The sequence below is a fragment of the Malaclemys terrapin genome, chromosome 19 (assembly GCF_027887155.1).
Source record: "Malaclemys terrapin pileata isolate rMalTer1 chromosome 19, rMalTer1.hap1, whole genome shotgun sequence".
Classification (NCBI taxonomy): domain Eukaryota; kingdom Metazoa; phylum Chordata; order Testudines; family Emydidae; genus Malaclemys; species Malaclemys terrapin.
In genome coordinates, this window is record NC_071523.1 from 6559579 (window position 1) to 6587176 (window position 27598).

At 49.6% G+C, this 27598-nt stretch overlaps 1 protein-coding gene across 1 annotated transcript in view; it reads left to right on the top strand.

Annotated features, from left to right (window-relative positions):
* Positions 1-1540: 1540 nt before the first annotated feature.
* Positions 1541-27598, top strand: part of ARHGEF10L (Rho guanine nucleotide exchange factor 10 like) — a 172299-nt gene continuing 146241 nt past the window's right edge. Inside the window, exon 1 of the mRNA XM_054009100.1 lies at positions 1541-1648. The gene's annotated coding sequence lies outside the window, so the exon portion shown is untranslated. The remainder of the gene's footprint in view (positions 1649-27598) is intronic.

Below are 27598 nucleotides of genomic sequence, written 5' to 3' on the forward strand. Positions count from 1 at the left end.
GCACAGTGGTTAAGAGGGACTGAAACACTTTTGTTCCTTCCGCGTGCTATAAAAATGGAAAAGGTTATTTATTATAAAAATGCCCATTTCCTTTCATTAATTAATTCCCACGTAGACTGTCGCTTCCAGGGCACCAGGCTCTCAAGAGCTCAATAAAGATAATAAATAGGCCTGCCCACCCCTTCGGACAAACTTTCCCCTCTTCTTCCAGCCCTAAGCCCCAATCGCCTCTCTCCAAATCTGTTATCCCCTGTAGCAAAACTCCAGGGCTAGAATAGCATGTGGGGGAGTGGGTGTGTGTGTGGGGGAGGGTTTGCAGGTCAGGACTGAGGGGCAACGGCAGAGCTGTAGGGGGCCCAGGACTCGAGTAACAGAAGATACCAGGACAGAGAAAAACTAGGACAGGGTTAAGGAGAATTGGCAGAGCTGTGTGTGGGGAGCGTGGGGCTGGGATAACGGGGGGCTGTGGGTTAGGATGAGGAGCATTGGCAGAGCTGTGTGTGGGGAGAGTGGGGCTGGGGTAACGGGGGCTGCAGGTTAGGATTGAGTACGGTTGCCAACCCTCCAGAATTGGCCGGCAGTCTCCAGGAATTAAAGATTAGCCTTTAATTAAAGATTATATCATGTGATTAAATCTCCAGGAATATGTCCAACCAAAACTGGCAACCCTAGGATTGAGGGGCAGCGGCAGAACTGGGTGGGAAGTGGTTGTTGGGAGCTGCACCATCTTCTTGTCACCAGGACAACCTGACACGGGGGAACAGGCCCTGAAGTGGGGGGGCGTGGGTGCGCATGGGGGTGTCTAACAGGCGGCCAGCTCGAAGTGTCCACCGGCCGCGGCTGTGTTCTGAGCCTGCTGGTCCTCACCAGCTCGCCGCGCCCCTGAACTTAACAAGAAGAGGGTCTAAAAATCAGTCGCCCTGGGGTGCAGGGGGAGAGTTTGGCCCAGGGGGGCGCGCCCCCCAGATTAGACCGTGCGCCGGGCACGGCTAGCTAGGGTGACCAGCTAGAAAGTGTGAAAAACCGGGACAGGGGGAATAGGAGCTTATAGAAGAAAAAAATCCCAACTATCGGGACTGTCTCTATAAAATCGGGACAGCTGGTCACCCTCCGGCTAGCGGGTGTAAATCAGGAGTGACACCGGAGTCGCTCCGGTGCGAAGCTGGAACGAGCCACTTCCCAGCCGGGGGGCCTCTGACGTGGGCCGCCACCGCCTGCCGCTGCCCGGGGCGCTGCTCGTGAATATTCATCGCGCCGGCCGGCCGGGAGCCAAGCGGCCCTGCAGACGGGGGTGGCCGCAGCGCGCTGCCATTGGCGGCCGGGCGGCTCCTGGCTCAGGGAGCAGCCGAGGGGCTTGGCCGGGAGCGGAGGCAGAAGTGGCCGGGGGAGACGCGCCGCTTGGGCACGGACTAGAGCGGGGCTGGGAAAGCCGAGAGCCGCTTGGAGCCGAAGCTGCTGCGAGTGGATGAGACCCCCCCGCCCCCCGGCCTTTGGCAGCTGGTAGGGGGAGGAGAGACTTAGAGGAGACACACGAGTGTGTGTGTGTGTGTGTGTGCAAGGAGCGATCTGCCTTGTCAATCGGAGCATGGGTTGCTGCTGGGAGCCTGCTGCTGTCTAACCTCACAACAAAGGCTGGCGTGTAACTGGGGTAAGTGCCTGCTCCGAGTCCCTCCTGCTGCTTTCCAGTCCAGCCTGGGTTAGATGGGGGCTCTGTCGATGGCATGTGTGGCAACAAGGAACCCCGCACCCCCGCCCTCCCAACCCAAGAAAACAGCTCCACCGGCTGCTCCTCCAGCTAAGGAATGGGCCCCGGAGCCCAGCCCCTGGCTTGAAAATCCGGCTCCGCTGCAGGATTTGGGGGGCAATGCTGTGACCGCCCTTCAGCCCCACGCTGGGAATCCAGACACAAAGCCGGAGGACATGTAACCATTCCCCAGGCTGGCCCTGTCAGGGCTGCAGTGGATAGCTAGCCCTGCTGGGTGGAATAAGGCCTGTCCCAGGGCAGGGGAGGGGGAAGGAAGAGGGATGCCTGCATGGATGGTTGCCTCTTTTTAGGGTAAGGTCATCTCTTTCCTGCTATTGTGGGCAAAACTCCCGGCCAAGCGGTGGTGGTAATGAGGGCCCAGCAGATCCTCCCCCGGGGCGGTTAATTAAAATGTTGCAAACACTGAGGTTGGGGGAGGAAAGGGGAAGGCTCAGAAAAATAGCGATCATTTTTTATCATAATCTCTGAAAGTTTTCATGTCCTTTTAATACTGATAGACCGGGCCAGGTCAGCTGCTCTGGAGAAGGGGAGTTTGCCCAGGCAGGATCTTTTCTACAGCCAGAACGTGTAGAAGCTTTTCTGTACTAATCCATCCACGGGCCTCAACCTTATCCCAGAGAGCTCACCTGTAGGGCTCAGAGTGTCCTTGGCCTTTCTGCGGAGCCTGCCAACAAGAGGCCACTTACCACTAAGGTCTGGTCTATGCATAGTTTTTGTACTGGGTTAACGATGTCAACGAGGGGAGTGATTGTTTTTAAATGCAATAGTTAAATCGATATCGTCCCTAGCACAAGCAGTTATACAGGATAGAGGTGCCTTATCGTGGTAGAATTTATTCTCCTAAATGTACAGGAATAAGGTCTAAAAATTAATTAAAGTTAATGTTTCAAATGAAATATACCCAAGTTAAGAGGGAAGGTACTGTACATCTGGGGGTCAGGCTCGAGTTATGAGGGATTACAGGTATCGGTTACAAGGTTCACGAGATACATACATATCACATACCCAGCATAGACCCAGAGTGGGGTGCGGGAGTTTTTAAAGCGTCAGTGGATAAGTGGGTTCAGGTACGCCACCCATGGAATGTATTCAGAGTCCAAGTCAGGATCAGTGTAGCGCCGTGGCTCTCAAACTTTTGTCCTGGTGACCCCTTTCACACAGCAAGCCTCTCAGTGTGACCCCCCTTATAAATTAAAACATTCTAAAATATATTTAACATCATTATAAATGCTGGAGGCAAAGCGGGGTTGGGGTGGAGGCTGACAGCTCGCGACCTCCCATGTAATAACCTCATGACCCCCTGAGGAGTCCCGACCCCCAGTTTGAGAACCCCTGGTGTAGCGAGTAAGTACGTGGGTGGGGTGCGTCCCTCAGTTCGTCAGGGAAGGAAGTGGGTTATTTCCCTGGTCAGCGGTCTCGGTTACTCGAGCTGGTACGGGCGGTTTCCTGTGATGTGTCCTGTGTAGATGTCTCTGGACCACCTGATGCTGTCGGACACCATGAGCTGTCTCATGAGGCCTTTAAACTGGTATAATTGTGTCCTCACTGGAGGGTTGGGCTGATTTATTTCAGATTTCCAAGGGATACAGTTAAAGTGGTACAAAAACTGTGTTTACATACTGTGACGGAGCAGGGAGCAGGGCAGATTTGACCTGGGAATGTTGCAGGGGGGTTGCAGTGGGGATGTGGGACTTCCCTTGAAGGAAGCTACCTGAGCTGTAACCTGAGCCAGGAACGGGGGTGGGGAGAATTAACACCTTCTGCCCGGGAGACTGAACAAAGGAGAGGAGCAGCGGGAGGGGCTGGGAGTTTAGTTTCGGTTTGGGCTGGGTGGTGCAACGCAGGGAACCCCAAGCTGGGGTCTAAGCTCCCTGAACCTCCCAGAGGGACCTAATTGAGGGGGTCTGGTCGTACCTACACGCTCTGCTTGAGACTGTGTTCCTGTCCCTAAATAAACCTTCTGCTTTACTGGCTGGTTGAGAGTCGCAGTGAATCTCGGGAAGAGGGGTGCAGGGCCCTAACTCCCCCACACTCCGCAACACATACTTGTAGACTTTGTCTATGATTGGCAGAGGTGTTAATTGCCCACTTCATTTTGAATGGTTTCTTGCAACATGCTCCACCTTGTATTTAGCTGTGACATACTGAGCACCTTTCCCAGACCTGAAGAAGAGCTCTGTGGAGCTCCAAAGCTCGTCTCTTTAACGTTGGTCCACTAAAAGATATTGTCTCACCCACCTTGTTTCTCCATTATACACCCTGTCATGGATAAATTAAATAAATGAATTAATGGAGATATCCTATCTCCTAGAACTGGAAGGGACCTTGAAAGGTCATCAAGTCCAGCCCCCTGCCTTCACTAGCAGGACCAAGTACTGATTTTGCCCCAGATCTCTAACTAGCCCCCTCAAGGATTGAACTCACAACTCTGGGCTTAGTAGGCCACTGCTCAAACCACTGAGCTATGGGAAACTGCATATATGACACAGACCCTACCTCTGCATCCTGTTAAGTATTAATAGCATCCCGCCCCAAGATCTGCCTACGCTGCTCCATAACTGCTCACCTGTTGGTTGGAGCTTAGCGTGATTTAATACAGCAGGAAGATGAGATTAAAAACACTTAAAGTTGTTGCTGGAACCAGCTCCAAACATGGTTTAAGATACTGGTGCTTTTTCATAGATTATAAAGTCAGAATGGATGCCTGTGATCATTTAGCTGACCTCCTGCATAATACAGGCCATAGACCTTCCCCGAAATAATCCCTGTTTGAACTAGAGCAGAGCTCTTCGAAAAACATCCAATCTTGATTTAAAAGTTTCCCGTGATGGAGATTCCACCCCAAGCCTTGGTCAATTGTTCCAATGGCTGATTGCCCTTGCTGTTAAAAAATTACACCTTATTTCTAGTCTGAATTTGTCTAGCTTCAACTTCCAGCCACGGGATCTGGTTGGCATTGAAACACCTCTGAGATCTCGCTCTGTATTGGATCCTTTTAATTTTGCTTACAAATTTGCTAACCAAATTAATGCAACTGAGGAAGGAGAGAGAGGGAAAGAACAAACTGGCTTCTAAAAATCTTGCAGTGCTAAAGGGGCCTTAGCAAAGTGGATGGGTCAAACTCTGGACCTATCTGCTGTGGCTGTAACACACATCTGTTCACCAAAGGTGAGATTCAGCCCTGCGCAGACAGCCAGTGCATCGCCCCAGCCATAAATAAAACCCCGTTTTGAGGGCTTAAACGGGAACGGCCTGATTCATAGGCCTTGTGCCAATCCACTCTGCCCGGGCCGATTTCCCACCCCAAAGTCACACAGAGCTGGACCCACAGCTCATTGAACTCGCAAAGTGTTTTGGAAAAAATGCGGCACTGTTATTTTTAAAAGTTACTCTCCAGGCCTGCACTCGTGTTGAGCAATGTGCCAATAATAGATCAGTGGGCTGAAGTGAGCACGTGCAAGCTAAATCCGTGCAAAATCTGGTGCCTTTCAGGGTACGGCCAAGGTAAATATTTCCTCACGGGCATTTGAAAATAGGGTGGGCAGGAAATTGTAAGTACAGGGAATTATTGGAGGGGGATTTGTTATTGTAAATTAATGAATTTAGGCACACAGGTCAGAGCCTCAACGGTATTTAGTTTCCTAACTTCCATTGATTTCAAATAGTTTCAATGGAAGTTAGGGGCCTACATACCTTTGAGGGTCTGGGCCCTAGAGCATAGGGCTAGAGATGCCCTTTGTAGAATTTTTATGAATCAAAATAAATAAGCATCCTACAATAACAACCCGGTAAGAGAGGAAAACCCATGTGGAGAGGATGAAACAGGTTTTGCATTTCAAGCTTCCAAAGAATTATTGCAACAAAACCCCACAAAACTGTTTAAAAATGGCCAGGAATACTTCTGATGATAGCGCTTTAAGAAACAATCGCATGATATCAGAGCACGCCGGCAGTGAAGGAATGGAGAGGAGGAGTCAAGCCCTTATTTCTAAGGAGGGCCTGGCTTTGTAAACAGTCAGATTGCCAGGTACCAAGTGAGGGACAGACTGGCAAACATCAGCCTGTGTCTCTCCTGCAGAGGAAGTGCCTTACAAAGAAAAAAGCTGAACACAAGGGGAACAGCAAAGACAAGGAGGTGGGGACTCCAGAGCAGGGCCATCTGCTCAGCGGGAATCCCTGAGGACTGGATAATCAATCAAAGGCAAGTAGCCAGGCAAGGACAACTGTGATCAGCTCATCAGCTGAGTATCTCAGGACTTGATGAGGGCAGAAGCCATCAGGGTTTAGGGCCCGAGTCGCAGCCAAGGGCGAGTCTTTCCATTGGTTTCCATGAGCTTTGAATCACCTCGGTACTGGGGGGAAAAAGGGATGGGCACGTGCACCGAGGGCAGAAGTTAAGAAGATGCATGTGAGTCCTGTGGCGTGTCTGGCTCTGCATCCAAAGGTTCCTAGGGCCCCACTATGGTACCTGCACAAATGTTGAGTGAAAGGGCTTTGAATGGTGGCGGGTGCAGCGTCCTCTGATCAGTGAGATACACCCCAGGAGCTTCCAAAAGGGATTCTGGGAGGATCGTCAGCTCCTGCGTGCTCCAGCAACAACTCCCTCCCCTCCTATCCCTACTCCACTGTGCCTCCATCTTGCAGGGCGGATTTCCACCCTGTCAATTTGACCCTGTAAACGCAGGATCTGCAAGTCCTGTGTAGGTGCGAGCATTTGAACCCTGGGCCAGGCCCAGCTGATCTCTCATGGGTTTTGCCCCACCAAGGCAGGTTCACCAGAGGAGTTTTTAACGCAGAAAGCTGGTGGTGGTATAGCTGCATCGAGGCTCTCCAGCTGAGAGCGGGGTCCCAGTGTTTACGTACAGTGCCTAGCGCATAGTGAGAGATAGTCCCTGCCTCAAAGAGCCTCCAGTCTACGTAGACAAAGGCTGGGAAAGAGGAGTATTATTAATCTCCAGGCACAGAGATTAAGTGATTTACCCACGCCACAAAACCCTCCCATAGTCTTGTCCGATTGGCACAGCTCGGGGGGAAGCCCAGGACTAGAACGACAGGGGGTGCTGTCAGTCAGGACTGAGGGTGCAGAGGCAGAGTTTTTATCTTGCTGTCCCATGCGATACTGTGTCTGGCTCCCGCAATAGGTTTCGAAATATAGAACGAAGGCTTCCTGTTTTCCGCGGGAGTTCAGGGTGGGGTTTGCATGCACGTTCAGCGCTGGCCTTGCGCTCTTCCCGTTGGAATCAACAGTTGACGGTGGCGGGCTCCGAGTTCGGCCAAGCCTGTGTTTTTATTCACGGGGGGCGGAATTCCCCTCTGTACAAGGCCTTCGTGCCATTCGGGTTCTACCTCAGACTGTTGGGCTGTACCATGTAAGACAGGTTTCCAAGTGAGGACTTTGGCAGGGATGTACATTGCGCCTTGTGTTTTTACCCAAATGCATGTGACACACTCCCCCCAACTCAGGAAGAAGCCCTGGGGTTCAGAAAGTCTGAGATCCTCTGGTAGGCAGCATGATCTAGATGGCATAATCGAGATGTGCTTTGAGTGTCACTTAGAACTAGGAGCCTTTTCTTTCCTTTGTGAGCAAGAACATGTTTAGGGCCTGGGAGAAATGTGCATTTCCACTCTGAGGTTCAACTGCAAAATGCTCACCTTGGCTCCCCATTTGTTCTGTTTGCGGTCGATGGGATGAGCTTAGATGCCAGGGGATGGATTTTAAGCCCTGGCCGCCGAGGCTGTGCATACAGCTGTTTGTATTTGTACAAGTGCGTGCACACCCATGTGGCTCGCGCAGTATTTGTGTGCACACACTAGGATGGTGCACTGACCTGAGTCACAGGCACAAAAGGGGCATGCATCCACATTTTGCACGTGAAATTCAGTGTGTGTGTGTGTGTGTGGGGGGGGAGATTGTGTGAAATTTCTTTGCACTAGACTCTGTGCACCACTATGAACTCCCCCCAAGAACTTGGGACTATCACAAACCTCACCACTTTCCGTTCCACGTGCAAGGCAGACTTCTCCGACCTTTCCTTCTCTAATATAAACACACAGCAACCGCTGTATGTAACAGATAACAGTCAACCCGCCCCTACCAAAACAGGACACGCCACTCCACACTTTTCTCCCTCTGGGGAGAGGAGAGAACAAACAACAAGTGACAGATGTGTAGTCCTGTTGCTCAGTGCAGCGTTGGAAGGCACTCAGATACTACGGTGATGAGTGTGGTATAACAACAGATATAGAATAGAACAGGACTTGCTTCGAGCAGGGGCAGATTTCACCAGGGGATATGCAGACATGGAAGCTTGACGGGAAATTTGACCTCACGAACAATGAAACCAATGTGTAAATAATGGTGTCCATTAGCTGACTGTAGCCCGTCTCTACCTTTCTATGGCCTTTTGTTTAGCCTCCTATCACACTTTAAAGGTCACATGTTTTTGACTTGGCTGGCGATTGAAACCCAAGAACTTTTCTGCCCCTTTTTCGCTCTGTTTTCCGAGCTGACGGTGGTTACCAGGGCCTGCGCTGTGGAATGGCTGGCTTGGTCAGGCTAGCCAACATTTGCTTAATGTCACAAGTATTTTCTTGGCTTCGGTCGCTGTGCAGCTTCAATCATGCGGCTAATGGATGTTGAAAAACAACAGGCTGGGCTGGGGATTTGAACCGCTGCTGCTTCTGGAAAAGGCCTGAGACAACAAACTAGTTTTGTGGCGAATGCAGGATGAAATTTCTCTGGGGTGGTTAGGGCGATTGGGAACAGCTGTAGCCCCATCCCCCCTACAAAGGCTCGATGGCCCATAGGCAGCTGTGCAGATGTTAAGGAGAGAGGGCTGCTTCTGATTCTTTTTCTTCCCCCCCCCCAGTTGCTCTCACTTGCTCTACAGTCTTTAAAACAAGAGTGGGTGGGTGTCTTTCTCAGAGCTAGAAGTTACGGGCTTCATGCAGGGATTAGTGGGTGAGGTTCTTTGGCCTGTTTTGTGCAGGAGCTCAGACTACATGACAATGGTGCCTCCTGGCTTTAGAAAGCTATGACGCTCTGTTGCTTTACCATCTAAGGAGTCCTCCCACCTCTGCCAGCCCATTTTTTCTGCCGTCATCCTGATCGAAGTCGGGACTGCCTCCTCGTGGCCGGCAGGAGGCGCTCTAACCGCGCTATTGTCACAGCACCGTGTGGCAGGCAGCCAGGCAGGGGAGCAGCTTCAGAAACTTTCCAGCAGTAATAACTCCGCTTGATCCTGGGCTCCACGGTGGGGACAGATCCTGGTCTCCTCCTGGTTGAATTCACTCAGGGCTCCGTTCTGCCCCACGCTGAGCAGTGCCTTACTATGCACCTCACTCCATTGGGCCAGTTTCTGCCTCCCTTCCCTCTTTGGCCAACAGTTTCATTCATTTCCAGGGTTGCCCGCGGAGCAAGGCACACAGTGCAAGGAAAGGAGACAGTCTGGCTCTGTGAAGTCAGCGGGGTGAGGTTCTGCTTTGCTTCAGTCTGGGGTGGCAGAATCTGGCCCTAGAGAAAGAACGAGATGACTGCTGGAAGAAGACACTCCTTGTGAACTGGCCCTTTTTCAAGGCCTCCTCACTTGGCCCTTTCGCGTCTCAGCGCTGCTGGTGCAAGAGCCTTCTTCCCTGCATCTCCTGCTGTCTGGAGCAGTCTCCCTGCCTTGCCAACTCCCTATTTCTTTTCACTCTCTTCTGGTCACATTTTTGCTCCCTTGCTCTGTTGCACACTTGTCACATGTACAGTGTATCATAAGAGCATAAGAACGGCCATACTGGGTCAGACCAAAGGTCCATCTATCCCAGTATCTTGTCTTCCGACAATGGCCAATGCCAGGTGCCCCAGAGGGAATGAACAGAACAGGTAATCGTTGAGGGATCCATTCCCTGTCGCCCATTCCCCTGACAAACAGAGACTAGGGACACCATCCCTGCCCATCCTGGCTAATAGCCATAGGTGGACCTATGCTCCATGAACTTATCTAGTTCTTTTTTGAACCCTGTTATAGCTTTGGCCTTCACAACATCCTTTGGCAAAGAGTTCCACAGATTGACTGAATGTTGTGTCCCCCTCTAGTGGCGGATTGAAATAGCGAATAACTGCCTACTACTGCTCCTAGCTTATGGAGTTAACTCCTCTAGCTCAAGTGCTCTGGTGCTGAAGATCCTAAGGCTTGAACTCTGCTGATGTCCTTGTACTGAGGTAGCGTCTAGGAGCTCTAATCATGGGGGAGGGATAGCTCAGTGGTTTGAGCATTGGCCTGCTAAATGCAGGGTTGTGAGTTCAATCCTTAAGGGGGCCATTTAGATGTCTAGGGGCAAAATTCTGTCTCGGGATTGGTCCTGCTTTGAGCAGGGAGTTGGACTAGATACCTCCTGAGGTCCCTTCCAACCCTGATATTCTATGATCAGGACCCCATTGTGCTAGGTCCTATACAAACACAGAACAAAGAGATGGTTCCCTACCCAGGGAGCTGACAATCTAAGTATATATCAAGGGGTGACAGATGGATACAGGCAGATGGGGGAGCCCAGTGAGATAGGACGGTTAGCAGGACAGGCAGTGGTTGCAGCAGACCCGCAGCCGAACCATTGCCAAGTGTTTTGTAAACATCGCGGCAAAGGAGAATTTTAAGGCGGAGTCTGAAGGACAGAGGTAGCTTTGTCGATGCTTACGGGAAATGCTTCCCAAGGGTGAGGGGCAGCCTGGGAGAAAGCACAACATTTAACAAGTTGTCGATGGAGGCTGGCATGGGCTGGTCGGAGGAGAGAGTCAACATCTTGATAACAAAAGAGAGATGATAGGTAAACAAACAGTCATTGACCTAATGACTGGATGCTATAATTAATCCATCCACCATACAATGTCACCCAATAAAACTCTACCTGACCTTCTCTTTCATCTATGGTAGAACCTCCGAGTTATGAACACCTCGGGAATGGAGGTTGTTTGAAACTCTGAAATGTTCGTAACTCTGAATAAAACATTATGGTGGGTCTTTCAAAAGTTTACTATGCAGAAGAAAAATGCAGATTTTAACCATCTTAATTCAAATGAAAGAAGCACAGAAACCGTTTCCTGACCTTGCCAAATCTTTTTTTTAAACGTTTCCTTTATTTTTTTCGTAGTTTTTGTTTAACACAGCACTGTACTGTATTTGCTGGTTTTTGTCTCTGCTGTTGCCTGATTGTGCACTTCCGGTTCCCAATGAGGTGTGTGGTTGACCGGCCAGTTTGTAACTCTGGTGTTCGTAACTCTGAGGTTCTACTGCATTGAGTCCTGTATTTGGGCTACTTGGGGTTTCAAATTACCCGGTAACTTGAGAGTCTCACCTAAATCTCCGTTGCTGCAGCCTAAGCCCATTACGTCTCGCGTATCTCCAGCACACCTGTAATAATGATGAATTTTCAAAGGGCAATCAGTGGTTTTGGCTAAAGAACTAAACATTCAGGTTCAGCTAAGCATCTCTAATCAGTCTATTTCGACTAGACATATGACTTCCTCTTTGGTTTCAAAAATCAGGCTGAAAATCTCAAGAGAACAAACTCCTTTGTGAGATTTCAAGAGCCTTCCCGCTTCTGACCTTCAGGGCCAGATCGCTCAGGAATACCAGATTTTCCCCCTGGTGTTTCACTGCCTATGGTTTTAAATCCTGGTTGATGCAAGGAGGTGCAGAAGCACGTGACAATGGGGTGTGTATGTGTGTGGGTGTGACCTAACTGCACCTTAGTGAACCTCAAAGTTAAGGTTCTATGTAAGTTTCAAGTGAAAGATCAGGACAGGTCCCATTTTACTGATGGAACTGGTATGTTCATGCTTGTTAGCTGTCTTGGGATTGACATGGTCTTTGGAACAAGGCAAAAAACCAGACTGTGCCGGTCTAGATTATGACGAGTGTTAATTGCATTGCCACAAGCATGGCCCAAGACCCCCTTGTGCTAAGCACTGTACAAATCCACCCAAAAAGACAGTTCCGGCCTCAGAGAACTTCCAAACTAAACATAAGACAAGACGTGGATGTAGACAGACAGGGGAGCAATCCACTCCAGGTTTTACATTGTGCCTGCTGCATGCTGGGACAGGAGGTACTGGGCGTTTAGCTAGTGCAGTGCTAATACCCATGCAGCGCATACATCATCGGCACAACTACTGGGCCCCAATCCAGCAAAGTGCTTAAGCATGTCCTTCAAGCATGTGAGTTTGACCACTTGACATCAGTGTGATGGGACTAGTCACATGTTTTGCTGGATCAGGGCCATAGTTCTAAGAAGTTCCCCAGAAACCAAAGACATGATACTTGTGTCCTACTACATTGCCAGATCTTGTCCAGTTGAGTGCAGTGCACCGCTCTAGTTCTGGCTGAAATGTGCTTTTAGATACTAAACGTGTTGTTTGGACTACTGGGTCTTTCCCGGTGCAGGGGAGTTTTGCATTTTAATGGCACTGCAATGAAGCCAAGCGCAGTCCGTATTCTAAATTAATGACTGGAACACCAGGGCTCACTGGCCGGGGATTGCTGGTGCGGGGATTACAAAGTGCAGTATCCTCGCGCTTGCTGAGGCCGTGTCTGACAGCTTGCAAGTTTGAGAATACAGGCCGGGAATAACAGAATGAGAGTCGGGCTGGAAAGCGGGAAGCAGGACTCCAAACCGCAGATCAGGAAGGAAATCCTTGGAAAACAGTCAGTGTTGGAAATGACCTAGGAGTGACAGTAGAGGGCGCGTTAGGGGAGAACTCGCAATGCACGGGTGGGCGTGTACATACAGAGGTATACTGGATCATGGAAACGATTGTCTGTATCGGGAAACACTTAGGAATAAGGGATCTAATTTTCATTTAGATAACGGCCCATTTCCATTGCCAGAGTGGTGTAAAGAAGCCTTGGCATAAATGAGAATCCGACCCGGAATCTGCAGTATTGCGTCTCTTTCTGGGCTCCTCAGTGCTAGAAAGGTGTTGCTCAAAAAGAGGGAATTTGGAGAAGAGGCTAAGGGGGCCAAAGGGGTTAATTTATGAGGAAAGAGTAAATGGCCTGCAAATGTGCAGCTTGGCTAAACAAGGGCTAGTGGGGAGGTTAGCATCAGTGTCCATGAAGAGCTGAAAGGTGCAACTACAGAGCAAATGTTTAGGTGGCCGAAGGGTATAACCGGGGCTTATGGGAGGAAACTGAGCAAAGACACATTGTGGGCACTGGTGAACATGCAGAAAACGCCCCGTTGGCCCCAATCCCGTCAGCATGCACAAAGTCGCAACTGCTTTCCTCTAAAAGTAGTAGATACAGAAAGCAGTAAACCAGGACTCCCTAAATGGGACGGCTTCCCCTGGAAAAGTTAAGAACATGCATAAGTGTTTGCGGGATTGGGGCTGGGGAGCAGCGTCTCAGAAGCAGATCATTTGGGACACTTTAAACCGGACTGGGTAAAATGCTGAAATAATCTGCATTGGCTGAGGGGAGGGATTGATGAAGAAATAGCCTCGGGTACCTTTTCCTTGTGAAAGTACCAGCACTGTTGCTGCCTCTATTGGCTGTTTCATTTACAACCTGCCTCGTCAGTATCTCCCCTCCCTCCCTCCCCGGGTTTGGCTAACTGGAGAGCTTTGGGAGGTTTCTTTTAGACACAAGTGGTTCTGAGCGGACACCCAAGCTTCGGATCCCAATTTGCAGCTCAAACTTCTCTCCATGTTGGATGGAGTCTGAACGCCAAGTTCCAAATGCCCTGAGCTTTGGATTCAGCTGTAGAATTCAGCCTCCATCCACTCCTTGCTTCTGCACGTCTTCAGAGCTGACATTTCAGTTCAGGGTCTTATTCCTAACTGTCCTGGATGACCTTTGCTTGAGCTTTCCTTATGCACACACCATGAAGGCATGGCGGTTCTACCTAGTCTCATTTCTCCTGCTAAAAGCAGCTCTTTGCAGTGCTTAAATGAATCTCCAGGCCACCACCCATTCGCGTGTGAGTTCACCCTCTGTAGCACGGTGCCTCTGGGTGCAGCTTCTGTGCTGCTCTCCTGAAAATGTCCTCAGTCCAGGTGGCACTGTTGTTTCCAGGTTCAGTTGAAATGACACCTGTACTTCCTCCAGGGTGTGACTGCTTTGCTCACTTCGATTTGCACGGTGTGATGCATTTGCAGCAACTAGGTATTTTTCCACTGGGCTTGTGTAATGGTAATTATATGTTTATCCTGTAGTTTCATCACGAGCCGCTGCATGCCAGGACAGCTGTCATTCAGGTCCTGCTTCTGTATGTCTAGCTCATGTTTATTACGTGACAGATCTCCCCGCAACCTTGTAAATTTGCCTGTGCAATTTCTCCCATCCAGAGGCTAGAGCCAAGGGTTCCCTCCCGCCATCAGAGCCTTTTCCCTCATTCTCAGTCTTTGATCTCCCAGAGGAAGTAGGAAGCAGGAAACAAAGCATCTTTTCTCCTGAAACAAAACTTTTCAGAGGCCAGAATTTTAACTAGAAACTTCAAACCCACCCACACCTCCCGCTAGATCAGTAGGGTTTCACACTTGTGTGTCTGGATGCTGGCCCTTGAATCAGGAAACTCCAGCGGAGTTGAGCACAGCATGGGTTTATTTTTGCTGGAATAAAAGGTCCTTATCTCTTTCACCAGGGATGTTTACTGCAGCCCATGGATGTTGGAAAGCGGGGATGGATCAGCAGTCCATATGGGCGTTGCTATCTAAACCCTGGCGTTAGCCACATCGCATTAAGATCAGCACTTGCGTGTTGATATGGGGAGATGCTGGCTCTGGACAGGGAACTTAAAATGTACAGGGCTCAGTAGCTGAAATCAGTTTTCTTAATCAACACATGCGCTAGGAGGCTGCACCTCAGAGACTTTGAAGGCTGGAAGGGACCATCGTGATCATCTAGTCTGACCTTCTGCACATCCCAGGCCACAGTACCTCACCCACCCACTCCTGTAATAGACCCCTGACCTCTGCTGAGTTACTGGAGTCCTCAAATCATGGTTTAAAGCGCAGGTGGGCAAACTACAGCCTGCAGACCATATCCGGCCCGCGGAACCGTTCTCCCCGGCCCCTGAGCTCCTGGCCTGGGAGGCTCGCCCCCGGCCCCTCTTCTGCTGTTCCCCCTCCCCGCAGCCTCAGCTCACTATGCCACTGGCGCAATGCTCTGGGCGGTGGGGCGGCGAGCTCCTGGGGCAGCGCAGCTGCAGAGCCGGCCTGACCCGGTCTCTGTGCTGCACGGTGGCGGCAGTGGTGGCAGCGTGGTCCGGCTCCCTCCAGGTGGCACCGCTGTAATGCCACCAGCCACTGGTGTTCTTCCAGGCAGCGCGCTAAGGGGGCAGGGAGTGGGGGAGGGGGATTGGATAGAGGGCAGAGGAGTTTGGGGTGGTGGTCAGGGGGCGGGGGTGTGGATAGGGGTCGGGGCGGTCAGAGGGCAGGGAACAGGGGGGTTGAATGGGGGCAGGGGTTCTGGGGCAGTCAGGGATTAGGGGTGGTTGGATGGGGCAGAGGTCCCGGGGGGGGGGTCAGTCAGGAAGGAGAGGGGGGGTTGGATGGGGCGGCAGGGGGCAGTCAGAGGTGGGCGGTCTGGGGGCAGTCAGGGGACAGGGAGCAGGGTGGGTGGATGGGGCAGGAGTCCTGGAGGGCTGTCAGGGAGTGAGAAGCAGGGGGGATCTGATAGGGGCATTGGCCGGGCCACGCCTGGCTGTTTGGGGTAGCACAGCCTCCCCTAACCAGCCCTCCATACAATTTCTGAACCCCGATGCGGCCCTCAGGCCAAAAAGTTTGCCCGCCCCTGGTTTAAAGACTTAAAGTTTCAGAGAACTCACCATTTAAACTAGTTTAAACCTGCAAGTGCCCCGTGCCCCATGCCGCAGAGGAAGCGAACCTCCCCTCCCCACTTTCCCCTCCAAGGTCTCTGCCAATCTGACCTGGGGGAAAATTCCTTCCTGACCCCAAACGTGGTGTAAACCAGAGTCAGCAGAGGATCCGGTCTTTTGTGTTTCTAACGGAGCAAGGGCCCATGCGATGCAGTTTTGTTCCTTGTGGGTATAGCACAGTCGGAGCTGATGCGGCTAGGAATGCGTAACTGTAGTGTTAACGGTTTTCGGTTTTCGGCCATGTCCTGCATAAATGACAGTTTATTTCCTGGTGAAATTTAACGGCTGATCCTTCAGAATCAGAAATCTGCCTGCTTACCTGCCTCCCATCGCTATGGAATCTGAGCATCTCGCAGACATCTCGTATTTGTCCCTACACCCCATTATGGGGTGAGGAAGTGCTAGTATCCCAATGTCTAAGATGGGAAACTGAGACACACAGAAAGGCAGGGCCAGATTTCCAAAAGAGATCAGCGTCCAACCGCGGCCATTTTCAGCACCTGACCAAGTGGCCAGATTTTCATTCTGCATCCAGTGCAATGAGCATTTTTGACAATCTGGCCTGTAAGTGACTTGCCCATGGTAACACAGGAAGGCTGTAGCGGAGCCAGTAATTGAACCTGGACCTCTTGAGAGCCAGTCCAGTACCTTAACCCCAGGACCATCTTTCCTCTGTAAATGCCGCTGGAGCCAAATGCTCTCAATTCTTTGAGGGGATTCAGAGAACCTACATCCAAATTTTACAGCTGTCTCCTACCTGTGTGACAGGCCTGAACTGAAAATCATGGATCCAAGCATCGCTCCTGAATTTGGGGTAGGGGGAATAATCAAAATCTAGACTGGAATTTTGTGGTTCATTCCCATCTCTCTAGAATTGGGAGAAGTCCCCCCGTCGCTCCCCCTATGTTAGAACAATGACAACATACAGTAGGTTGAATCTAGGGCTTGAAAGCTGAATTGCAAAGGATTTTTAAAAAATTAGGCTGTGCCTCTGTATTTTGCATCTGTATAATAGAGAACAAAAGAGGGGTTTTCATTTCAACCTTCAAAATCTCAGTGATGTCTAACCTGGTCTCCTCTCGTTTTGCTGGAGGACAAAGCCTTGAAGGATTTGTACTTTGAACTCTGCCACCTCACTTGAATGGGTGGGCTATTGAATGATTAACAAAGACTCTTTTATCCCAAATGTGAGTCAGTGATTGTCGTTTAATAGGCGGTGGCAAAAACAACAGTCAAAGAGTTTTAAGCTGCCTGATGAAAAATCTCTTCCGTTCTCCATTTCCATAACGTGCTGTTGTCATTTCGCTTTGTCTAGACTAGGGAAATTGGGACAGCCCTCTTATGTAAACAAACGCCGCCACTGTCACTTACGCTGGCAACTTAGTGCAGACCTTGTCTTTACACTAGTGCAATGCATTTACACTGGGGACTTGTGCTAATGTAGCCGCTCAAATGCACACGCTACCCCAGAACCCAAGATAGCCCAACGTAAGGTCTTCACTAAACATCCGGGCCAGCCTTAGTGGTGACAGTGAGGATAGTTGCCCTAGGCACCGACTTCTGGGAGCATCAAATCAACATCAGGGGGTGCTATATTGGCTTTGTTTTGGTTTGGTTTCTTGCTTGGCCTTTCAGGGGCATCGGGACTGTTTTCTGCCCTGCGTGACAAAATACCCAGGACTGGTCCTGCTAATCATAGACTTTTCCCGGGCAGGTAATACATGAATTTCTCTTGTAAAAAAAATGAGAAGAAAGAAAACCGTAACACAATAAAATAAAGTTTTTCCAGGTGTTCTTTATTCACTACAGAGAAACAGAAAAGTGCACAAGCCCATTTGATTGTTTTTTCCCTCTTGAAAGTCTCCTTTAAATACTCAAGGATGTCTCTCTTTAAAGATCAGTCAAGTGCATGAGAAGGTGCTTTGAAAGACGCAAGTGACACCGGTTGTAATTTGGAGGGATTAGACAGCAAGTGCCAACAGGAAAGCCAGCCGGAGGGCAGATTTTAATGGGGATTTTGTGGTAATAAATAAGATCTAAAATAAAACAAACAGTCCGACCGTGGGAACCTGGAGCCCTGCCTTCTTAAAACAGCGTTCTTGATTAAAATTGCATAATTTTGGAGACAGCATGGGACACGGCGTTGTCCAGTCACTGGAGCGTGCCCTCCAGAGGTGGGAAACGTATGAGTTTTAATCGCAGTCCTAATGCTGACCTGTTGTATGTTGAAGGTAGGGTGACCAGATAGCAACTGTGAAAAAATGGGACAGGGGGTGGGGGGTAATAGGTGCCTATATAAGAAAAAGTCCCAAAAAACAGGACTGTCCCTTTAAAAACAGGACATGTGGTCACCCTAGTTGAAGGGGATGTCAAAACATTCCAAAATTTCCAATCTCATTCTCTAGGACTTCACCTGCAGGGGTCAGGAAGGCAATCCCTTCCCCCCACCAGTGTATTTGGTTTTCGTTGTTGCTGTTGTCTCCTTCCTCTGAGGCATCAGAGATGGTCATGGCTGGAGATAAAACAGTGGATGGGGTGGGCTGGTGCTCTGAAGTGGCATGGAGAATTCTCTCTCGGATGCTTGGTTGGCTGGTTCTGGCTCACATGCTCAGGGTCTAACTGATTACCATATGTGGGGTCAGGCAGGACCTGGGGGTTTTCTTGCCTTCTTCTGCGGTGTGAGGCATAGGTTCGCTTGCCAGGATTATCTGGGTATATCTCACCTACTCTGTTCCCTGCCACTGCAGGGGCTTCGGACACTGGTGTTCTCTGTCTGTGGCACACAACCCTTTAGTCGCCGAAGGGCTGAAATACGTTGGTCTAATTCCGATTGTGAGGCTTGGTGGGGAGTGGCCAGGTGGTGCTGGTGGCCTCTGAGGTGCAGGAGGTCTGACTAGCTAGAGAATCTCATGGTCCCTCCTGGGTTTAAAGTCGATGACTCCATTTTGGGCATCTCAATTCTTGGGTGCCCGACGGAAGGTGCCGTTGGGTTTGGTTTTCAGAGGGGCTGAGCAGCTGCAGACCCCCTGGGCTTCAGTGGGCGTAGCAGGTGCTCCGTATTCCTAAAAACACAGCTCAGGATGGGCAACTAGACAGCATGAGGATAAGCGTGGTAGTAAAATCATGACTGCCTCGTCCTGCTGGCTGGCTTGTGTTATTGTGCTGCAGGGTTCTGTAACTGGATTAAAATGGCCCAAGGAGCCCAACCCACCTCATCCTTCTGCGGCTTCTTCCTCATCAGATGATAATGGAATCCCATCCGTTTTCCACCTCCTCCCCCAGCAGATCCTGCTGCCTGGCCACTGAGTTCCCCAGGAGAAATATTGAACAGTGTTGCCTTTGAAGATCAGCAGTGCTGTCTCGGAGAGGTTGCTGGGTGATATCATAGGGCTGGAAGGGACCTCGAGAAGTCATCTAGTTCAGTCCCCTGCAATCAAGGCAAACCTAAGTATTATCTATCCCAGTGTTTCCCAAACTGGGGTCGCCGCTTGTGTAAGGAAAGCCCCTGACGGGATGGGACGGTTTGTTTACCTGCCGCGTCCGCAGGTCCGGCCAATCGCGGCTCCTACTGGCCGCGGTTCGCTGCTCCAGGCCAATGGGAGTTGATGGAAGCGGCGGCCAGTACGTCCCTCGGCCCACGCCGCTTCCTGCAGCTCCCATTGGCCTGGAGCGGCGAACCGCGGCCAGTGGGAGCCGCGATTGGCCAGACCTGCAGACGCGGCAGGTAAACAAACTGGCCCGGCCCGCCAGGGGCTTTCCCTGAACAAGTTGCGTCCCAAATTTGGGAAACACTGATCTAGACTATCCCTGACAGGTGTTTGTCTAACCTGCTCTTAAAAATCTCCAATGACAGAGATTCCACAACCTCCCCAGGCAATTTATTCCAGTGCTTAACCACTCTGACAAGAAGTTTTTCCTAATGTCCAACCTAAACTGCCCTTGCTGCAATTTAAGCCCACTGCTTCTTGTCCTATCCTCAGAGGTTAAGAAGAACAATTTTTCTCCCTCCTCCTTGTAACAACCTTTTATGTACTTGAAAACTGTTATCATGTCCCCTCCCAGTCTTCTCTTCTCCAGACTAAACAAACCCATTTTTTTCAATCTTCCCTCATAGGTCAAGTTTTCTGACCTTTCATCATTTTTGTTGCTCTTCTCTGGACTTTCTCCAATTTGTCCCCATCTTTCCTGAAATGTGGCGCCCAGAACTGGACACAATACTCCAGTTGAGGCCTAATCAGCGTGGAGTAGAGCGGAAGAATTACTTCTCATATCTTGCTTACAATACTCCTGCTAATACATCCCAGAATGATGTTTGCTTTTTTTGCAACAGTTTTACACTGTTGACTCATATTTAGCTTGTGATCCACTATGACCCCCGGATCCCTTTCCGCAGTACTCCTTCCTGCATAGACATTTCCCATATGAAGTTTCCCCAGTCCTTTGTAAGCTCCCATGACGGAAAGGGCCATTTCAGGGGGCTTTAAATGGTGTAACTGGGGCACAAGAATGAAACTGGGAAGTAGACGTTTGAGGTCGGTTCCAAAATACCTTCAGATTGTGACGGTGCCCTGTGCAGTGATGGAAATTTCATTGAATTTTTTTCATTTTTATATTTGTATTATTTCGCCGTTCTCTCAGCACCGCAGCTGTGCACGATATACACGACTGCTAGCGACGTGCCGTATTGTCACGTAACACAATCGCTGAAATAGTCTAGTTTTCTTCATTTCGTCTTCAAAACCATGAAGGGCAGCTCGGGCTGAAACATCTGATCTTCTTTCTGCTCGTGGTGCAAGGAAACCGTTTGTAGTTCGACTACTGCTGTGTCATCCCCTGGTACCCTGCATGCTGAATGCCTGGTGTGGAATCCATTGCTTAGGAAGGCCCAGCCTTCATGGGGATGTGGAGGGGACCGAGGCCCTAGAGCAAATAGAGTTAACATCGGAGCCTTGCTAGAGAGACCCAGGCAGATGAAATTGACCTGCATGATTAGCCTCGAACAAGGAAAGTAACAGAGCAAACAGGATGGCAACAGAGCACACTGACTGCAGTTCTAACACCTGGAAGCTGTCAATCGAGCATAAAGGCTAAAAATAAACGAATAAAGAAGATTTTCCAGCTTGTTCCTAGACGAGTATTAAGTCACCGGGGCTGGCAAGCTGCAGCAGTTGCTCCAACTTTCCTCGTTTTGAATGTTTTCCCCTTTACTCGCTAGGGAGAACATGTCTTTTTAAAATGTCGTTCGCTAAGATGAACTAAAAAGTCCCCCATATTACTGCTCTGGATTGATTACGCTCAGCTGTACTGTGCTACTACGTGGTGGCCCCAGCCAGGGTGGGGGCCCCATTATGTAGGTGTAGTACACACCTGTGGTGAGAGAGAAGCCTTGCCCTGCACGGTCTGAATAGTCAAGGCAGACAAGGATTACTGTGCCCACTTTATGGACAGGGCTTGGTCGCCCAAGCAGTCTGTGGAAGATCTGCAAATAAAACTAAAATCGCCTTAGCTACAAAACCATCCTACCTCACCATTTCTAACGCTGTAGCCCAGGGGTCTCAAATTCAGTTTACCTTAGGGCCAGCGCCAGTGCTCAGATCCTCCCAGCGGGCCAATCATGTCACTGAAGATGGTGTTCAGAAAAGAAAACGTTTATATTGTATTTTTTATTTCAAATGTCTTAGAAATAATAAAACTGTCATACAACTTTACACACTTCTTCGCCTGCCAGCGAGTTTTTAGTGTTGGCCAGCCACCTGGCCACGCTTCAGTTCTGTCAGTTTGTTGATGTTTGGCCTCGGTGACCGAGCAGTTGAAACCTTCAGGATTGCACCAGGGGTGCATCAGATAGTTGTGTTCGGTATTTTGACTTGTTTTCATTGTGGAAAAAAGGGATAGCTCAGTGGTTTGAGCATTGACCTGCGAAACCCAGGGTTGTGAGTTCAATCCTTGAGGGGGCCATTTAGGAATCTGGAGCAAAAATCTGTCTGCGGATTGGTCCTGCTTTGAGCAGGGGGTTGGACTAGATGACCTCCTGAGGTCCCTTCCAACCCTGAGATTCTGTGATGCTACCTCTATGGCTGACTCTGCCCGGCAACTAGTGATAGTATCTCTGTCCCTCTCCGTCAGCCAATGGGAGCTGCGGGGGCGGCGCCTGTAGTTGAGATTGCCGGCAGCGCGTCTGCCTGCGTCTTTCCTCCGCGGGGTGCAGTGGGGAGGTTCTCGGGCCGCAGATGTCCCGCGGGCTGGGACTTTGAGACCCCCGCTTTAGCCTCTGTAGTCTGGGATAATTGCCCTGCATTGTCAGACGCCCCACAAACCCAGGGCTATTGGCAGGCCTGGCGAGTAGCCTGCTTGTAAGCTTATTCGAGACACACTCTCTGGTTAGGTGAGCTTTCCGACAAGGCGTCTTTCCCCTTTGACTCAGATTCCATTTGTAACCTTTTCCCGCCACTGTGAGGGCTAGAAACTTTTTTAAAAGGAAAGTTGAGATGCTCACTTGATCACATGCCTCCAGGGGCTGGGACTTTAAGAGAAAGACCCCAAATGGTGTCAGGTTTCAGAGGGGTAGCCGTGTTAGTCTGTATCAGCAAAAACAACGAGGAGTCCTTGTGGCACCTTAGAGACTAACACATTTATTTGGGCATAAACTTTCGTGGGCTAAAACCCACTGCATCAGATGCATGGAGTGGAAAATACAGTAGAGAGGTATAAATACACAGCACATGAAAAGATGGGAGTTGCCTTACCAAGTGGGGGGTCAGTGCTAACGAGCCAAATCTGTTAAGGTGGAAGTGGGCTATTCTCAACAGTTGGCAAGAAAGGGTGGAAATCACTTTTGTAGTGCTAATGAGGCCAATGTAATCAAGGTAAACCCTGGTGCCAACTCTGCCCACATATCTACACCAGCAACACCATCACAGGACCTAACCAGATCAGCTACAACATCACTGGTTCATTCACCTGCACGTCCACCAATGTTATATATGCCATCATGTGCCAGCAATGCCCCTCTGCCATGTACATTGGCCAAACTGGACAGTCACTACGCAAAAAAAATAAAAAATAAAAAAATGACACAAATCTAACATCAAGAATTATAACATTCAAAAACCAGTAGGAGAGCACTTCAATCTCCCTGGACACTCAACAACAGCCTTAAAAGTGGCAATTCTTCAACAAAAAAACTTCAAAAACAGACTCCAATGAGAAACGGCAGAACTGAAATTAATTTGCAAACTGGACACCATCAAATTAGGCCTGAATAAAGACTGGGAGTGGATGGGTCACTACAAAAACTAATTTCCCCCCTGCTGATACTCACACCTTCTGGTCAGCTGTTTGAAATAGGCCACCCTGAGGCATGGCATAAGGCATGTTTTGCAGAGGCCTAAGTGGTGGCCCTTGTGCGGTACAGCTCTGCACAGCTGCTACTGTTCGCGCTGTTTCGAGTCTGCATTAATGCACTTGCCTTACAGCAACCAGATATCTTTCCCCCCCACACCACCGTAGCAATTAGGGATCTCCACCCGTCATTTCAGAGAGGGGGATCTAACTCACTAATTCCCCTCCGTAATGCGCTCGCTTGCAGGAGCCAGATGGTAAAAGAACTGGCTGTAGGAGAAATCCGCCTCTTATGGAGCATATGTTGGCTGTCAAAGCAGTACCCGCCTTCCCCATCTCCGATAGCCTGCTGAAATCTGGCAGGCTGATCCCATCTTTTATTCTAGGTCTTGAGAAGGTATTTATTTATGTATTTGTTGCTCCAGTTATTTTGCTCTCCAATGAACAGAGCTGTTTGATTTCATTGGAAGGGGAAAGAGTCAAAATGCAGGGAATTAGAAAACCAGCGAGGACATTTGTTTGCTGAGATAAACTTTAAGTCTCCCAAATGTTTCTTCCTGTAGCCTTTTCTGGGACCCTTTCGCCCCTCTCCTGCTGCCAGCCACGCAGAGCATTTAGGTTGTGATCTGCCAGCACAGGGTCCATTGTACTAAGTCCTACTCAAGCCCTCCTTTGAGCTCGGAGCCGGGCACAGCGATGGGTTCCCCCCGGGAATGTGGACGTGCTGCTCTGTCATTAGCCGGGGGAAAGATGATGCTTGGTAGGCTTGGGGTGCATTTTGGTGGTTCGTTGCTGTAGTTGGCATTGGAACAGGTGGAGGCCTCCTGGTGCTTGTGTCTTTCCATGTCATGATAGATCTTCTTCAGTCTCATTTGGAAAGACTTGCGCATTGAATGTAGGGAATCAGGTACCTGAATCCGGGAGGATAGAGTATCGCACACAGTGTATGGCAATGGGCTTACTAGGGGTATCTTTATTGCCCCCTATGCTCAACTGAGTGTCATTGCCTCTAAACTGCAGTGAGGGTTCTCCTTTAGCTCAGATGGGAGGAGCCTAGACTTTTGGAGCAGTTTGATCCAGGAAGGTCTGCGCATTCGTTGATTGACCATAGTCCAGTGAGCCTGCATTTACAAGCATAAAATTCAGACGTCCATTGGAAGCTAGGACCCTCTTCATTGATTCATTTAAAGGGGTGGGCCTCTCAGGGGAATGGGGTGTCTATAATACAGATAGCAAATGATAATATAAAGCAGATACAAATATCCAGAAGAGGAGTGAAAACATACTCCTTGGCTGGGAAGTTATTCCAACTCTAGGGCTAGGGAGCGGAGTTTAGAGAGAGAAAATATCCCTGGCTTCTCCTTCCCAATAAATCACTGTTAATATATTTGTGCAGACAACAGGCCCTTTGCAAAAGCGCTACTGAGAAAGCATCTGTTTGTAGGATTCGTTTTCAAGAGCGTCACAAGCGGGGTCGAAGTTATTGAGTTTCAGTCTTGCAGGAAAGAAACAAATGGATTTTTTTGCCCAGGTAATGGAGAATCTGGACTTATTTTTAATCTAGGATCTGTCAGATGTGTTTATTTTTCTGCCTTTTGGTTATTTACAGTAATAATAAAATATGCATTTGTTTATATAGCCCCAGGGTACTTTACAGGCTGGCGTAATAAAAAAATATCCATCATGGGGTCCTGTTACCAACACCCTGTTGCCTGCATCAGACATGCAGAGGGGTGGCAAAAGTTGCTGAGAATGGCAAGAAAAAGTGAAGCCAACTATTTAGACCCCAAGAAAGCGTGCACGGAAATCTGGGGCAGCCGCTCTTTTATCCCACGTGGTTTGAGATGCTTTAGCAATCCCCCTTCTTCTGTCATGAGTTACTTCCACACACAAGCAACTCTCTGTCTTGGACATCAAAGCCAGTTTTTCATCGGCTCAGATAGCTAACCTCTGGACCACGCTTCCTGTAGTGGCCTTGTGATTGATTGATGCATTGAAAGGTCCCTTTCTTGCAGGCTGAGGGGATTGAATCTACAGCTGTCAGCTCCTCCGCACCCCGGGGTTGACTCCTTGTGTTATTTGTCTCCAAACGTTCCACTGGGTTTGCTAGGCACGGTCTTCCACAGTCTGTCTTTCACTGGACGGTGTGTGTCTGCCTCTATTTCTGAGCAGCATTCCCGCTCTCCTCCCCTGGCCAGTGACGCAGTCAGGCAGGCAGGCATGGGGCTTCTCTGAGTTTTCCCTGGTTGGTTTAAACAGCAGACCCGCTCCAAAGCCTGTTGAAGTCAGTCAGAATCTTCCCATTGCCATCAAAGGCCTTTGCATCGGGCCCTGTCTAAGCTGAGATGATTGTTTAGTTCTGGAGACTCATGTGATGCTCACCTCACGCCACAGAAAATGCAAGTTTGGTCTGGGAACGAGCAAACTAACCCAACTAGCGACTGCCACGTTGCTGATTGGGCTCGTCTAGGCCAGTGTTTCTCAACCTTTTTGATACCAGGGACCATCTTGCTGCCTTCCTAAACTGTGTGAGGGAGATCTCCGGGACCGGCGCCGGTCCACAGACCGGTAGTTGAGAAGCACTGGTCTAGATGATTTGTTAGTGCGCGGCATGCCAGTGTGTCAATCTACCCTGCAGTAACCTGCCGTGGGCTAACTGGCTGTGTGCACTCCGCTGTCCCGTACTAAAGGTTCCATAGAGTGCTGTGATCTGCCTGCTTTGATTAACTCCCCATCTTGCTGCATGCTAACCGTTCATCTAGGCAAGCCCAGCAGTATTGAACCCGGCCCTGTCTGCCCAAGGTTTGCACCGCTTTAGTTATGCTGAATTAATTAAGGGCAGGTCTGCACTTAAAACACGGCATTGGTGCAGATGCACCGGCGCACCGCTGGAGCGCTTTAATGAAGACACTCGAAGCTGACAGGAGACCTCCCCGAGAGACGGTAGCTATATCAGCGAGAGAAGTTCTCCGGCCAACATAGCTGCTACACTGGGGTGTTAGGTCAGTATAACTACGTCGCTCAGAGGTGTGGATTTTTCTCACCCCTGAGCGAGGTAGTTTTACCAATATAGGTCTGTAATGTAGACAAAACCTAAACTGGTTCCATTAAGTTGGTGCAAACTCCTTTGTTGATGCTCTTATTTCGGTTTAAGAGTGACTTATTTCGAGCGTCTCCAAGAGCAACTTGGACCAGTTTAACTTAAACCATTTTAAAAAACAATTCAGTTAGGGCAGGTCTACACTACGGCAGGGATCCACGCTCTGAGACTGATCCATTGGCGGTCGATTTAGCGGGTCTAGTAAAGACCCGCCAAATCGACTGTAGATCACTCTCCAGTTGACCCCTGTACTCTACCCCTGACAAGAAGAGTAAGGTAAGTCAATGGGAGAAAATCTCCCGTTGACCCCCCGTGGTGTAGACCCCGCGGTAACTCAACCTAAGGATATGTTGACTCCAGCTACGTTATTCATGTAGCTGGAGTTGCCTAGCGTAGGTCGATTTATCGCAGTAGTGTAGACATAGCCTTAAACTGGTGCACAAAGCTGAGTGGGTGCTCTGATTTCAGCTTCAGGGCTTGTCTACACTTGAAAATTAATGTGGATTAAGGTAGGGTGTGAATTTAAAGCACAATAGCTGTTCCTGATTAACTCAATGTGTGGGCACTTGTATTCCACTAACAAGAGCATTGTTCCTGCTAGTTTAACCCAGTTTGAAGTTAAAGTGAAACTGAACAGGCACAAGGCACTGTTGTTGTGGAGTAAGTGTCAACACATTGAGCTAATCTGGAAGGATTAGTCAGGAGCACCTCTATATGTAGACACGCCCTAAGAATTGTTTATTTTGGTTTTGCTCAAGTCAATTTCTAATTGACTTTAACTAATCTGAAGTAAGCTTGAGTCCCACTGAAATAAGAGTGTCCACACAGCCTTGTGTGCTGGTTTCACTAAACTGGTTTCAAATCATACCCAATGCAACGCTGCATGGTCATGAGCCCTGTGATTGAAATGCTGGCCCTAAACATTTTGGGCCTGGTTCTCCCCAGCTTTGTACCCTGTGCCATCACCTAGACCTGGGCACCACAGGTGTGGAGTGCTCCCGATGCTGGCAGTGAGCAGAGAATCCTGATTTGGGAGCAATATTTGTGCCTACTTTCCATGTACCCCTGTATGTGGAATGATGACACAAGATCCCAGGAAGGGGAGAATCAAGCCCTTGGGTTCCGTAGGGAAGTTGTGGGTCTAGTGGATTGAATTGGAGAATCCACATACCTGGATTCTAATCCTAAATCACACCTGCTGTGTGACCATGGGCTAGTTTGGGCCTCTCTTTCCCCTCCAAGTCTTTGTCTATTTTGACTGTAACCTGTCTGTCATTGTGTTTTGTACAGCACCTTGCGCACAGTAGGGCCCTGACCCTGATTAAGATCTTTATGTGCTACTGTTATAAATAATTATTTCTTTATTCTTAATCGTCTGAATACCCCATCTCTGCATCTCCGCTGCCTTCTGTCTGCTTTCTGAGAGCTGCTGTACTTTCCCCAATCTCTTGCCGCCTCCTCCAGATGCGATGAAGGAGCCAGGCTGCTCTTGGAGCATTGCCCGTTGTTTGGTAACGTTAATTTCTTCACCACCT